The sequence below is a fragment of the Cryptomeria japonica genome, chromosome 3 (assembly GCF_030272615.1).
Source record: "Cryptomeria japonica chromosome 3, Sugi_1.0, whole genome shotgun sequence".
In the NCBI taxonomy this organism is placed as follows: Eukaryota; Viridiplantae; Streptophyta; class Pinopsida; order Cupressales; family Cupressaceae; genus Cryptomeria; species Cryptomeria japonica.
Window position 1 is genome coordinate 845690177 of NC_081407.1, and position 14911 is coordinate 845705087.

Sequence of the window (14911 nt, forward strand, 5' to 3'; positions counted from 1 at the left end):
GTAGGTTGCTCAATAGAGGCAACACTTTGGTCGATTTCTTTAGCCTCCATAGTGTCCTTTGGTGTCTCGGTTGTAATGTGTTCAGTGCTAGATGGAGCATGAGATGTCTGTTCTTGAGAAGTACCTTCTCCAGCTGTAGACTTGTGACCTTCTGTGCCTTGCTCCGTATCCTTAGGGACCTCGGTTGAAATAGGCTGATTGACCAGAGGATAGGGCTGAACTTGTTCCAAAACTGATTCACTGGATACAAGTTGGGCATAAGCATTCCCTTCTATCATTTCCTGTTTTGGTGCCTCTGTATCCATGATATCTTCATCTACTTGTATGGTGTCAGGCAGGGTCCTGCTCGGTGATATCAGGATCTTGCTCGGTGACATCAACTATTTTAGCTTCAGCTTGCTCACCAACATTCTTGATTTGAAATATTTCCTACCATTTTTCTTTTGTCTCATTCTCTACATCCAAGTAAAGGCCATTCATCAATTTCAAGGCTCTTTGCTTGATTAGGAATTTTGTGTGGCAGTTTTTCAGATGTTCGGTGATCTCATCTACCGACATGTCTGGGAAAAGATGTACCAGACTTCTTTCTCTCATCTGTTTCTCTAAGTCCATTGCATACTTCCACCTATTGTCAATATGCAAATATAATTCATTTGGATGAGATTTACATACTTCCAATGGGACCAATCGGAATTTCAATAGTGTGCAGATGACCACTTCTTCTATTTGTCTCTTTTCATCATCAGATCTGGATTCATATTTTACATATCTGAATGATCCAAATCCACCATATTTCTTTAGATTAGCACAGAAATTTTCAACACTATGTACATTTACCTTCTTGCTCTTGACAATCTGAAATTTACTTACATCTTCAGATTCGGTGTCACTAGACTCTTTTGCCAAAATGAGTCTCCAAGTAGATTTCTTGTAAGTTTTTGTTACCTTTGGTGCGGCAACACTCTTTGTTTTCTTACTTGGTGTTGCTGTAGATGCTCTTGTGTTAGGTCACTTTGCAGGAGGAGTCGGTGATACCTTTGATGTATCCTGTTTCTTTCTTTTCAACACTTTTCCCTTAGGCAATTTGGTGCTCAGTGTTATAGCTGCCTCTTGGGCTTTAGATTCCTCTTCAGTAATTACTATAGTGCCCTTGGTAGGTGTGGAGGAAGAATCTTCTCCAAATTTCTCTGTTAATGCCTTTATCATCTTTGTTGCCTTCCTTGTAGCTTTGGGTACTACAATGCTCATTTTTACTTTTTCCTTCACTTCTTCATATGTTCCATACCTTAGCTTGGTTACCTTAGCTTGGTAGCATGCCTTGGTAATGTGAGAAATGCATCTATCTGTTGTTGTGTGATGTCAAAATCAATCTCGTAACCCATAGGTGGCAAACATTGAATTCTTGGTTCCACAGCATTCACATAACAGTAATCAGTGTCCACTTCAAAACTTATGTCATCCTTGTATTTCTCCACTAGCTTGGGTGGAATCTGATACCTGTTATGCATCCTTTCTTGAAACTTGCTGAAATAATCATCCATAATATCATTAAAATTATCACCTAGCTTCTTGATGAAGTCATTGATTTGATGGGTGATTGGTTGGTGTAGCTCCCAAACAACTTTACCGACCGATGGAAAGAATTTTTCGAAATAGAAAAACATGCATATTAACAGTGATCCAAACTTTAGTGTATTGGCCGAATTGTTCTTCTTTGGCTTCCTTATGGTATTGAGATTCTCAAACAGATTTTTCAACAATACCTCACATAAATCAATTTTCATGTTTTTCTTCACAATTTTATATGCTAAGTCTACTGCTACACAGGGTACATTGTTTTCCCTTACCGATTGGAAGAAACAGTAACCTATTACTCTAATGGCAAATTTTAGTTATGCATTAGTGACATTGTTGAATTTCAATCCCCTGCAATCAGATTCTACTCCAGTTAAACTGATCAATTCCTTCTGTGATGTCATTTTCTGAGCTCGGGCATGATCATAAACAGGGTAACCGGTGATCAAATGAATGATTTCCTTGGTGATCTTAAACGGTTGCTTTTCTAGCCACATGAAGTCATCATGAACTCTGCTCAGAACAAACTTGACCCATTGGGGTTTGAATACACGGGGATAGGTTAGGGCTTTAGTCAATCCCTTAATCTTAATGTGCTCATACTTGCTATCCATTTTACCATCGGTGCATAATTCATCATATGTGTCTTTGATTTCAACGTGACCTAGTTCTTCAACTCGACATTTGGTAAAGAATCTCACATCCTCGACTAATAAAACTCTATCCGGAATGAGTGAGAATGCAGTTTTGTCATCCGGTTCAGATGCAATTTTGGGAGTTAAAGAGTATTTCAGTGAGGGCTTTTCGATGTTCTCAACAACAACGAGATCTTGGATCTTAGGTGCCATTGTAGATTTCAGATAAAAATTAACAAAAGATCCTTAGGGTTTGAAGATTTTCAAACAGTAGATGCTTCACACTTAGCAGATAATAACAACTGGATATGATCAGTAAACCAGCTTAACAATGTGTTGAGATTGATGTAAATACCTTGAATTTTGCTTTGGAGGAGGTTTGATCGCCTTTGATTCGCCTTGCTTTGCTTTCTTGAAAACTTGGTGAGTGAAAAATGACCACATAAATGCTTTAAGTACATAATATACCTTATCGGGCTCCATGTAGGTTAGGTCAAAAACATTAAATGCACTCGGTTCCACTAAACTTTCTTTCCTTTTTGTGCTTTAACCGAGTAACCAGACTTTCTTCATTTACCGACTTGATAGGCTTCCTGTATTCACTGACTTGACAGTCTTCCTGTATAGTGTTCCAAATGACTTTGATAGAATTTCAAAGTTACTAATACATCTTAACTATACAAAGTTTGAATTAAGTACATAATAAAATAGGAACTGTTAAGATTTGACCTTTGAGATAATGCAGTCCCTTCATACCTTTACCGATTAATTTGGAATAGGTGCACCTAACTCGGTAGGTAAGGTGCTTTCTTCATTTGACACAATTTCCTTCTTTTTCCAAATTATCTGTAGTTTTTCCTTTATTTCCTCAGTGTCTCCTCTAGGTTGATCTATGCAATCTCTAGCCAAGTGTCCAACTTCGTGACAATGAAAACATGCCATACCAGGATTTCTCCATGATCTTTGGTTGTTCATTCTAAACCTTATAAAACAGTTGGCACTTATATGTCCATATCTTCCACAACATTCACACCATATCCTTGTATTGTAATCTCATGGTACTACAGAATACTGTCAGTAAGGATCTGTGTGAGTTCGGTAACCTCTAGCATTTGTTCAGTGTGCAGACCACATATAGTTCTTTTGCTTAAGCCAACACTTCTCAGTACTATGTCCATATCTATTACAATTTTTACAAAATCCTTTGAAATTTGCCTTCTTACAATTGTTAACAGACTTTGTCCTACATTGGTTAGATGTGTGACCATATTTGTTGCAATTGTGACAATAACCATTAGACCTAGTGACATTCGGTTGCTTACCTTTTCTGATTTGGTACGTGTTAGCAGTATGACCTTGATTTCCACAGTAGTTGCAAATAGGCTTCTTTCTTTTGATGTGCTTCTTGTTTCCAGCTTGCTTTGATGATTCTCCTCTCTTGGTTGTATGAATTCCCTTCTCGGTAGAGTCTTTTCCTTTGTAACCGAGTCCTGCTTCTTTGTTGGGTCTTCTTGTATTCAGTTGCTCATCCAACATCTTTGATGCTTCATAGCTCTTCTTCAGTGTTTCCTTGGATTTCTTTTCTGTTTCAAGTTCATTGGTCAACCTTGATATTTCAAGTTTCAATGCTTGATTCTCATCATCTTTCAAATTTGCTTCATGATGTGCATAACCTAGTTGATCTGACAGATTTTTTTGAATCCAAGTCAACCTTATGATTTCATCATTCTTTTCAGATACTAATGCTTCAAGCTGTTGTTTTTCTCTTTCTAGATCTCTTACTTTATCCTCGGCTGTCCTCAATGCATCAAGATTCTCAGTCATCTGTGTGCTTAAATGTTCATGTCCTATTTTCATTGCTTTTAGCTGATCAACCAGTGCTTTGTTCTTTTCTTTCAATACTCCAATCATTTCTTCAGTCTCTTCAGATATACTGTTCTCAGATGATGTTTCAATTTGTTCCACTAGCTCTTGAGAGTCCTGTAAATCATCAAATAATCTCCTTCTAACTTTCAATGATTTTTGCATTTGTCTTTGCATGTCTGCAATCACTTGATTAGCATGATCCAACTCTTCTTGCAGATACACAATTCTCCAAGATTGTTTATAGCCTTCCATTGATAAGATCTTTGTCTTTAGGTTGTTAAACCTTTTTCCAAGATTCAAGCTCTGATACCAATTGTTAGGCCTACTATGGAAAGCTAATGTACTGAGAGGGGAGGGGTGAATCAGTACTTCAAATCCTTTTATCAACAATATTTTCACTATTATGCATAAACCACAAACTGTTGCAACATAACATCAAACCAAAACAAATAAATAACAATCATACATGATTCACTCCATAACACATATATTTTGGTTACGCAGAAACTCTTGGTTAGAGAGAAAAACTGCGGTGGGGATGGCACCCACAACTTCACTACTGCAATAATAAAGGTTGCTCGGTTAGAGCTACATGTTCAGCTATTTCTGATAGCTTACCCTGTTAGGAGTATCAAGATCTGTTAGATCTACCTTGCTAAAGGATTTTACAACACTTAAACTAAATGTTGCACCTAGTTAGAGGCTTTACAATTTATAGACTTTGTTAGAGTCTTTTACCCTGTTAAAGGTTTCTCTTACAACTTCAAAATATTTCAATAAAAGCTTTACAAATATCTACAACTGTACACCTGGAATGTTATAGCAGATTCTATGTGCTCAAAATAAGATTACCTTGCTTATAGCATACCTCAGTAACCCATAAAATAATTCGGTAAACCCTTATGTTTACTTTGTTCTTTGACTGTTCTCTGCAATCCTTCTCAATGACCTCTGTGTCTCTGTAACAGTCATAACACTTAGTGCTTTCTTATGCATCACACATGTCTTGCTTCATACACCTCTATATATCTCTCTCTGTCATAATTTTATCCTTAATCCATGCTGTATAAATAGATCTCTTATGTCGGTGATCTGATTCATTGCTTCGATCTTACAAACATGATTTATCGAATGAATAACCATATAAAATATTTCATTGGTTAGATGACCTCAAAATCATACACAATCTTTAAGTGCAATTTCCAATGTGATAACGGTTCTATGTTCCTCGATCTTGTAACACGTTTTCCCATGTGTGTCTAGATTCAATGAATCTGGTAACACATTTCACTCGGTGTATATCAACTTGGTGTATCATTATTTTTGCTCGGTAGACATGGAATGATACTCGGTAGATAGCTTGGTGCATAGTGGACTCTGTGACTACTTTCTTCTTTAACTAATTGTTCTGTGCATACCGGCTGAATGTTTCGGTAGAGGTAACCGACTAGAGTATATAGAATGACTTTGGATATAAAACTAATGGCAACTATAATAAGTAGTAACAAAAATAATTGTTTTAGTTCTATATAACCCGTACAGGTTATGTAGAACTATGAATAGTACTTTTTGGTTTTCAAAACCCGTGCGGGTTATGAAGAACTATGAATAGTACTTTTTGTTTTTCAAAACCCGTGCAGGTTATGAAGAATTGTGAATAGTATTTTTTGTTTTTCAAAACCCATGTAGGTTTTGGCTTGGTAAGAGGGTTGGAAAACGACCCTAAGGCTTGCAAGCCCATTTTCCCCCCATTTTTGTCCCTTTACATGTTTTTTCATCTTCCAACATGATTTCTCAACTTTGTCATCATCAAGTTTACAAATGATCAAGTGGGTATCTCTAAAATTACCACCATAATCTCACACATCTTCTCAGTTTTCTGACCATATATTGTTTTCTATTTTTGGACAACATTAGCATAGTAAACTTTAATTTTCTTTATCAATGCCTTGACAGTCCTCACAGACATATGTCTACCATTTTTTTAATAACTTTTGATATACTTGACCAAATTCAAAATAAATTACATATTATTGTTCTACACTAGATTCTATACACTTTTAAAAAAAGAAGTTTTTATTTTCGATTATTTTGATGCAAGTTATGCCCAACGCACGAACGGGTACCAAATTTTCAGGATGCGGTCGCTTCAAAAAGTCATTAAAAAAAATACTCAACAGAAAATTACAAAAAAATACACAACTTCTAGATCTCACTCTTACCTATCATCCTACCAAAGGGTTTTGCAAACTAGTAAATCTAACTATATATTTTGTGCAGCGCACGAAAATAGCAATGTTATATTTTTCTAAAAAAATCAGGAATAATTTTTTGTGCGTGAAAGGTTTGACCCTCTTAATCTTATCCAATTTTTAAAAAATTTAGTAGTTTAGAAACTAGATTCAGAGCACTACAATTCTTATTGTTTTCTCAACTCCTAGTTTTTAGTGCATGACCTTCAAATATCTCTTTGAAGTTCAGGTTTACCCGTTTTCAAAAAAAATGTGGCCACTTATACACCTCTTTTTGTTCACCATCTTGGTGCACTTACCCTACTGTAGTATCAACCGGTTGTCCAAGTATATGGTCAACATATACAATTAATAGTTCTTTATCAACTTCATACCCCATGGGCATAACCCAAGTAGCTTGGGGTTCTACAACTTCCATCATACAAGTATCTATGCCCACCATAAAGCAAATTTTGTTAACATACCGGTTAACTACCTCTGTCGGTATCCATTCTCTTGCATGCATTTTCTTCTGAAAATATTTGAAGTATCCCCATACAATCTTATCAAAATAATTACCTAGCATCCTAATGTTATTCTTCATTTGCATCAAAGCAGGTGTTCCTCCAATCCATTGAATATCTCCAATACCAAGAAAAGAATTTTGAAAATAAAAGAATAGACCAAGAATGAGTTGACCAAATTCAAACCTCAATCTTTCGTCCTTCTTAATGGCATCCAAGTTCAGCATCAATTGACTTCTCAATACTTCAGATAGATCATAATCATCTTCTATGATCATCCAGTAAGCAGTATGAATAGCAGCTATCAGTACACTATTCATTTTGCTTGAGTAGTATACCTTGTAACCAATCACCATAGAAGCATATTTTACTGCCATGTCACTGATATTGTTCATTGTCATAGCTCTGCCATCCTGTTTGGATCATCTTATATTTTCTACATCATTCTTTGGAACGGATCTCAGTAAAGGGACTTCACCGATTGCACAAAGTCTGGTGACTGTGTGAATGGCTTCCTTAAAAAATTTATGTGGTCGCTCAAGCAACATAAATTGATCATGTATCCTGTTATGTACATATCTAACATGTTCATCAACTAAATCATCAATGAAGTTAAGTACATGATGAAACCCTTTGTCGGTAACCTTCTTGTATTGATCCTTCAAAATACCATTCTCATCACATAGTGCTTTATATTGATCAAAAATAACAACCATACCCGAATCTTGCACTTTGGAATGGTAAAATGATCTAACATCTTCAACATGTAATACATCGTAGGGTACTCCGGGTAGAGCTCCGACTGGATCAGTTTCTTTGGATTTAAATGGATGTCTTTTGAATTTAGGTCATGGCCTATCGGTAACATCAACTAGATGTGGTGTATCCATTTTCAACAAATCAATCTTCAAAAACAGATAACAAGATTCTTGAAAAATACCTTTTCCCACTTTTGCACTAGGGTTCCAAACACCGACGAGGCTCTCTAAATCGATCGTCGATCACAAATCACACTATATTACTTTGAATCTTTGTCAAACAAGTTAGATACTGCAAACACAAGTTCTGTTGATCTCTATTCCTTCTCCAAGTGCTCATACAAATGCAATGTGACAAATACATTCAAAAAGTTCCTTTTATTTGCCCATTAACTACCGCATTAAATGCTACTACTGGTGAAACCCTAAAATATCTTAAAACATAACACTGGTTCACATAACACATCAAACCTATCGGTTTGATCACATAATCACTTCTTAACATCATATTACATCAAAGTATGCAGATTTAACATACCTCATGGCCCTTCAGGGGGTTTTGAAATAGATCAAACATTAAGTTCCCCCTAAGCTATATAAACAGTTTAGTTTGCCGGTGAAGGGTTCTCCACACTAGGTGAAGAAATGGGATCTTCAGATGATTTGAGTTCAATTATCTCATCATCCTTCTTTTTCCAGATTTTATTCATTTCAACTCTGGTCTCCTCCACATCAACTTTCATCTTCCCTTTCCAGTCAATAGATTGATTCACCAGTTTGTTCACTTTAGCTCTGCAAAACTTTACCATATGTCCCGATTTATGACAATGATAACAAGCTATACTAGAATCTCTCCAATGTCCAACATTACCTTTGCCAGTCCTTCTTTTGCAGTTCATAGCCATATGACCAACGTTATTACAGATTGTGCAAACCACATTCATTCTTTTCTCCATCTCATAGGGACTAGACCGGTTAGCATAGGTTCTCTGCCAATTAGGACTTCTTCGGTCATTGAAATTCCTTCTCCACTCACCAACAGATCTCTGATTCATGTGAGGAGTAGGATTGTTTGATCCATACCTGCATTCAATCGATCTATGCACATACATCCTTCATGTGTAACAATAACCTTCAAATCTTCTAGGCACATATCTCTGATTAGTATTAGGTCTGTAACCAATATTAACATCAAATCTTCTTCTACAAACATTAGCAGTATGTCGTGGCTTATGGCAATTGAAACAAACAGGCTTAAAGGATTTCTTACCAGTGGTTTTCTGAGTCTTAGGAGCAGGTTTACCTTCATACATGTTGACCTTAGTACCGGAAGGTTCTCCTTTCTCAAATGTATTGTATCCTAATCCAGATGTATCACCTTTCATTCTTTGAGATTGGATTTGTTCATCCAGTTTGGTAGAACTCTTGTTGAATTTTGCAAGCTTCCTATTGGCTTCAATAGCTCTAGAGTAAGGTCTTCATTCCTTTTCATAATAGTCTCTCTAAGAGACATTGCCATGTCAAGATCTGCTTTGATTTCCTCTTTTTCTTCGTTTTCCTCTTGAAGGTAAGCAGTCAGGGTGCCAACCTCCTGATTCAATTTGAATATCTCATGTTCTTTATCTTTGATCTTATCTTCAGCTGCCCTCCTTGCTTCAAGTTCCCGACTCATCTGGATAGTTAGGGCTTCAAGCTCTCTCCTCAATTTAGTTTTCTCACCATTTAGTTTCTCCACTTCTTCAACCAATGCATCTATGTTTCCTTCATCAAAAGAGCTGCTTTCAGAGAATTCCAACAGTTGTTTAGTAAGATCTTTCCTTTTAGCAAGTGAAGTTTTATACTTGCCTCTCAATGTTTCTAGGGCATCCTTAGTTTCAGCAAGTTTAAGAGACATCTCTCTATAACTCATTTCCCCCATGTCTTCCTTAGGGATCCTTCCCAAGAGGTTAAGCCTCAAAGGAGGTTGGCTCTAATACCAATTGATGAACTTATAAGGCATTGAGAGGGGGGGTGAATCAATGCTAGCAAAAACAATATAAATCTGATCACCAACTTTAACAACTTAAAACTTATCAAGCATATAAGAAATATCACCACATAAGCTAATGCCCAATAAAACAAATTCCACATAAATAAAGAGATTATACGTGGAAAACCCAAAAGGGAAAAAACACGGTGGGAGTTGGTACCCACAAGATTCACTATCTGCATAATAGAAGTCTTGATCGGTTAAGGTCTTACAACTATGCCCTATTAGGAGCAAACCTGGTTAAGAGTCACCCGGTTAAGGGATTTGAATGATAAGCCCTGTTAGGAGCAATGACCTGTTAGGATCAACCTCGCAAGAGGATTTGACATTCTGATTCAGAGCTACCCTGTTAGGGGATTTACAGATTAAGGCATGTTAGGACCTACTCGGTTAGGGTATTTTGTTGCTGCAAACTGTTAGGAAAATAATAGTGAAAAGATCTTCAAGTAACACCTTTTGTGTCTGATAAGATCCACTTCCGATCCTTAAAACATCAACACTTTAACTTCCCTAATCACCACACGATCACATTCACAATATTTGCTCATGAATTCTCTCTTCACACACATACCGAATTTATACCTCATCACATTTTTATAAACATTTACATTTAGTCGGCTACAACCTTGGAACAATTTCCTAGGTTCAATGAATTTAGACAAACTTACATCGTACACTTTACATATGTCGACCATCGACATAACAAATTAAAACTTGTGTCGTGTTACCGATTTAAGTGAGTTTATCACTACCAGTTTGTCTATTTTGTACATCAAATCTCGCTCATCCAGTTGAATCTGCCAATGCAGTTGAGAACATAGCTCCAAATACCTCTCAATGTCATCGTTGTAAAACCGCATCATCCATCTCTTCATGAATCGCATGTACCAGTTGTCGGAATGCAACTCTTTCTCAGTTTACCGGTTGAGATCCTAATTACCAGTTCTCTATAAAACCGTCATCTATACCGGTTATACCTTACTGATTGGCTTCCAAGACTTAGATGACTACAAAATAATTGTTGCCATCAATGACAACACAAAACTTAGGCATCAAACATGAATCTCAATCTCTTCATCAAATTCACTAACCAATCATATACCGGTTGCATATCAACAACAATCTTTATCGGTTCAGTCAAATGCCAACAATACTCATATGGATAATGTTATGATCTTATTCTTGATGAAGGTTATCATAGGAATCTTTCATTTGGTGTTGTAAAATGAACTTAGTATAGGCCCTTATATGATGAGTTATATGATTAATGAATGATAGTTAATGTTGCTTAGTAGCAATGTTAGGGAAACCTCAAAGGAATGCAATGAGATGTGATTAAGTCTTTCGCTAAACAATGTTATGATTCTTCTATGTTGTGTAATGTGTTTACGTAGTGTTGTATTTCTCATTAAAGATGGTTGATGTGTTATGTTTCCTTTTAAGGAAAAAATATTTTGCTATGTATTTGAGTTATTAGTGGTTATTACTCTGGGGTTCCCTAGCGAGGCGTTACATGAATCTTGTAATCAAATGTTCATCATCCATTAAATAAGTTATTTTCAAGAAGGCATTTTTTTTTCATTTCAAGGTTGGTGCCTCCTAATAAAAGAGATTGGTGACTCCTACTAAGTTGGTGCTTAGTATCAGGGATTAGTGTCTCCAATGCGTTGGTGCCTTAAATATTTGTAAGATAAATTTATTTGTGTGGCTGGATTTGGACACTAGATATAAGCAACCCTTTTTGTAGTTTTCTCCCAAAAGGGTTTCCATGTAAATCTTATGTTTCTTAATTGGTAGATCTTATGTTACTTCTATGTTGTAGTTGTTGAACTTTTAATAAATTGAATATTGTTATATACCAATTCACCTCCCCTCTGTGCCACCCTCGCCCCTACCCCTACTCCCCTCTATCGCCCCGCCAATAAGTGTATTCTCATTGTGGAATAATATAACAATCATCAAAGGGAAATGACATATCCGAAATAAGATCATCATTCTCCATACATACTCCAAAATTTCACATGAACTTTTTGAAACCTACACTATCGTATAAACTTTCAACTAAATCGATAGACTTCCTTAAAAGTTATTGTTTCACATTTTATAAGAGAAAGGATCCAATAAATACTTATGTTTCAATGGTTGTTATCGTGATGTACATTAAAAAAAAAATCACTTTTATCTATTATTTGTAATCTATTAATATTTCTTATGCATTTGTCTATTAAATTGATAAAATAAATCTATTTTTATGTGTCACAACAAAAACCCAACATATTATATGATTTTGTGAAAACATCAATAATATAGATCTTGATATACACGTTTCAATCTAATTTTTTATTTGTTTTTTTTAATAGTTGAATGAAGTAACAAATATAACTACATCATTAAGGCCACCCTAATACCCTATAAATAATTTTCACAGAAAGAGCTCCTGCAGGAACTAAGGAAATAGAAATAACATCAGTAGCCCCTTCCATGGGACCATATTATAATCCACCAAATGCTCTCATATTTTACCATTTGTAAGAAGCTTTACCACCTGGTTCAATGACTGCTCTTTTTTCCGTGAACACAATTGCATTCAAATGAGGGAAAGGTTTATAAGAAATGACTAATACTTTAATAAAAACAACAATATATCCTCTTATTATAATGGGAGATGTCTATTTTTGAGACATGGACATGGGTATTTTTCTGGTGGAATGAAACAAAACATGGTGAAAGTCAAGCTTATCTACCATATGAGAAGGGCCCCAGCGCTTATGGTGGAAAAGCCTCATGTTGAGAATGTAGCAGCTCTCGAAAGCTCAACAATAGACTTTTAGTGAGAAGGAGGTAAATATTTCTTCAAATCTTGGAATACCATACCCAATGTCTCCTCCTACTTTGATTGCTTCCCACGCTCTTTGAAAATTTGTTCTCTGAAATTTCTTGATGGGAATATAGATGGTGATATAGATAGTGATATACTTTGAATTTCAATAGTGAAGACAATTAAACTTCACTTTCAATTATTGTAATGATTGCAATTGTATATTTATGTCAATTTTCATTTATTCTTAATCAATTTTGATAGAATGTCTTAATTTAAGTACATATTGATATGTGGTATTGTTATGTTAAGTTTGGCATTTTCCATAATCTTATTTACTTTTAGTTCCTCTCATTTTCATATATTTTTCATAATTTTAACTTTATCTTTGTTTTATTTACACTAATCTCAACCCATTCACATCATTATTAAGCCTAGTTGTCATATGTCTAATCCTTGCCTTGAAATTTACATTCATCTATCTTGGATCATTTTTATGATGTGTTGGAACAATTCCCCATGGTGTGGATTTGAACTTAAATTCAAATTTTCAAAATTTGAATTGGTGACTTCTACCCTTTCATCATAGTTACTGGGAGCTATCTTACTCCATGTTTATACTATGATTTATTAAATATTCGAATTGAAAGACATTCATTTAAACTTATCAAGAAATCATCTAATTATCATTCAAAATATAAGAACATCAAGGAGTATTCATTAGGAGGGTGAAAATTAAAAGCCATGTTTCACTTTTATAAAGGAAATTACTAACACAAATAGAACTTTTTAATTTGGAGCATCTAGAAGTAATAGAAGTAATATGCATGATTTTAATTTTTAGAATGATAAGGGTGTGTACAAAAATGGGCCAAAACCTCTTTTTATTCCAACTAGCACATAACATGAGTGGTTCATAAATGGGCTTAATTTTTTTTTTTGTTTCTCTTAAGGTTTCTTGCATACATCCTTGTCAATATCACTCTTCTTTAGAAAAGTAGGATTTTTATGCCTCTTCATACATTTATTGGAGTATCCTTCCTACTTCTAGGCTTGTAGGAATTTTCTACCCCTTTTAAATGGCCTCATCCTTTCTTCTTTTCACAACTACTACTACTAGAGTTTAAGGGTTGGTAGCAACAAACAATGACACCACCATCCAAGTATCCCCAAAAGTTTGGTTTAAAAGTGTTTCATGAGGGGTGTCATCTACTACACCTCCTAATGTTGTGCTTCATTTTCTAGAATTTGATAATGCATGTCACTAGCTAGAATCTTTTACTTTGATTACATGTTTTGTGGGTAAGGTCCTTCCCAAAAGCATGCTAAAGACTAGGTTGATAACACTTGGATCTCACATGGAATTTTCCTTTTCTCTATGCAAAACCTAATCAAAGGATTTTTATTTTTCATTTTACTAAAACTAATCATGTTAAGAAAATATTTAGTCATCGCTCTTGGCTTGTCTATTCCTTTCTTTTTTTTTTAAACTAAGGGCACAATAATTTTTAGTCTCATATAATTAGTCCTTTAGAGTCCCTATATAGGTTGAATTCTCAAGGTTACTCCTACCATATTGCTAATATTTCTTGAGCTAGATAGCCTTGTTAGTAGGTGAAAAAATAAGGTGATGGTAGCAATGTATACACCACCTCATCCTATAATAAAAAGGAATGTTAAGCTCTAGGTTGACTACCAAATAGTTAGGAGGCATAATGGTTATAAGGAACACATCCCTATAGTAATAACATACATGTAATAGAAAAATAGAAGGAAAGAATAGAGACATAAGAAGAGAAAAGAATGAATAAGACAAAGAACATGTTGAGGACTAAACATCAGATAATGTAATATGTTGATTAATGAATAAATATATCTCCAAGTATGGAGTATTGTGTTATGAATTATGATATTTAACAAATAATTATATTCTATTATTTGCAACTCTCTTATTTTATTATAGTTTTCCATAAGCTACTGCAAAACATTTTATCATTTTTAAATTGCAACTACTCTAGAATATATAGTTATATTTGATAGGATATTCAAACTCAAAACTCTCATTTATGAAGTGACTTTACTTGCCAACATTTGGTTCCATTATCAAGAGCCTATGCACGTAATAAAGAATAGATCAAACTATAAATTATTAATTACTATATAATAAAAGAGTTGCCAAGAAAGGTATTATAAATAAGACAAAAAAAATTTAATGATCTATGAACTATTCCTTTATGTCATAGTCATGTGAGAGGGGTTTAAGAACTTAAGGGATGACGAATAGAAATGGGGAAATCCTAAAAGGATCCTTAAAAGATGTTACCAATAATAATAATACAAGAATAAGCCATATAGGATGCATAAAAGGATTAATGGAACACCAAATCATTAACACCTACCATGTAAAAGGAGATAACAAGCAATTAATAATATTTAAGGATAAAATTAACCAATGGAATTCAACAACAAAAACAA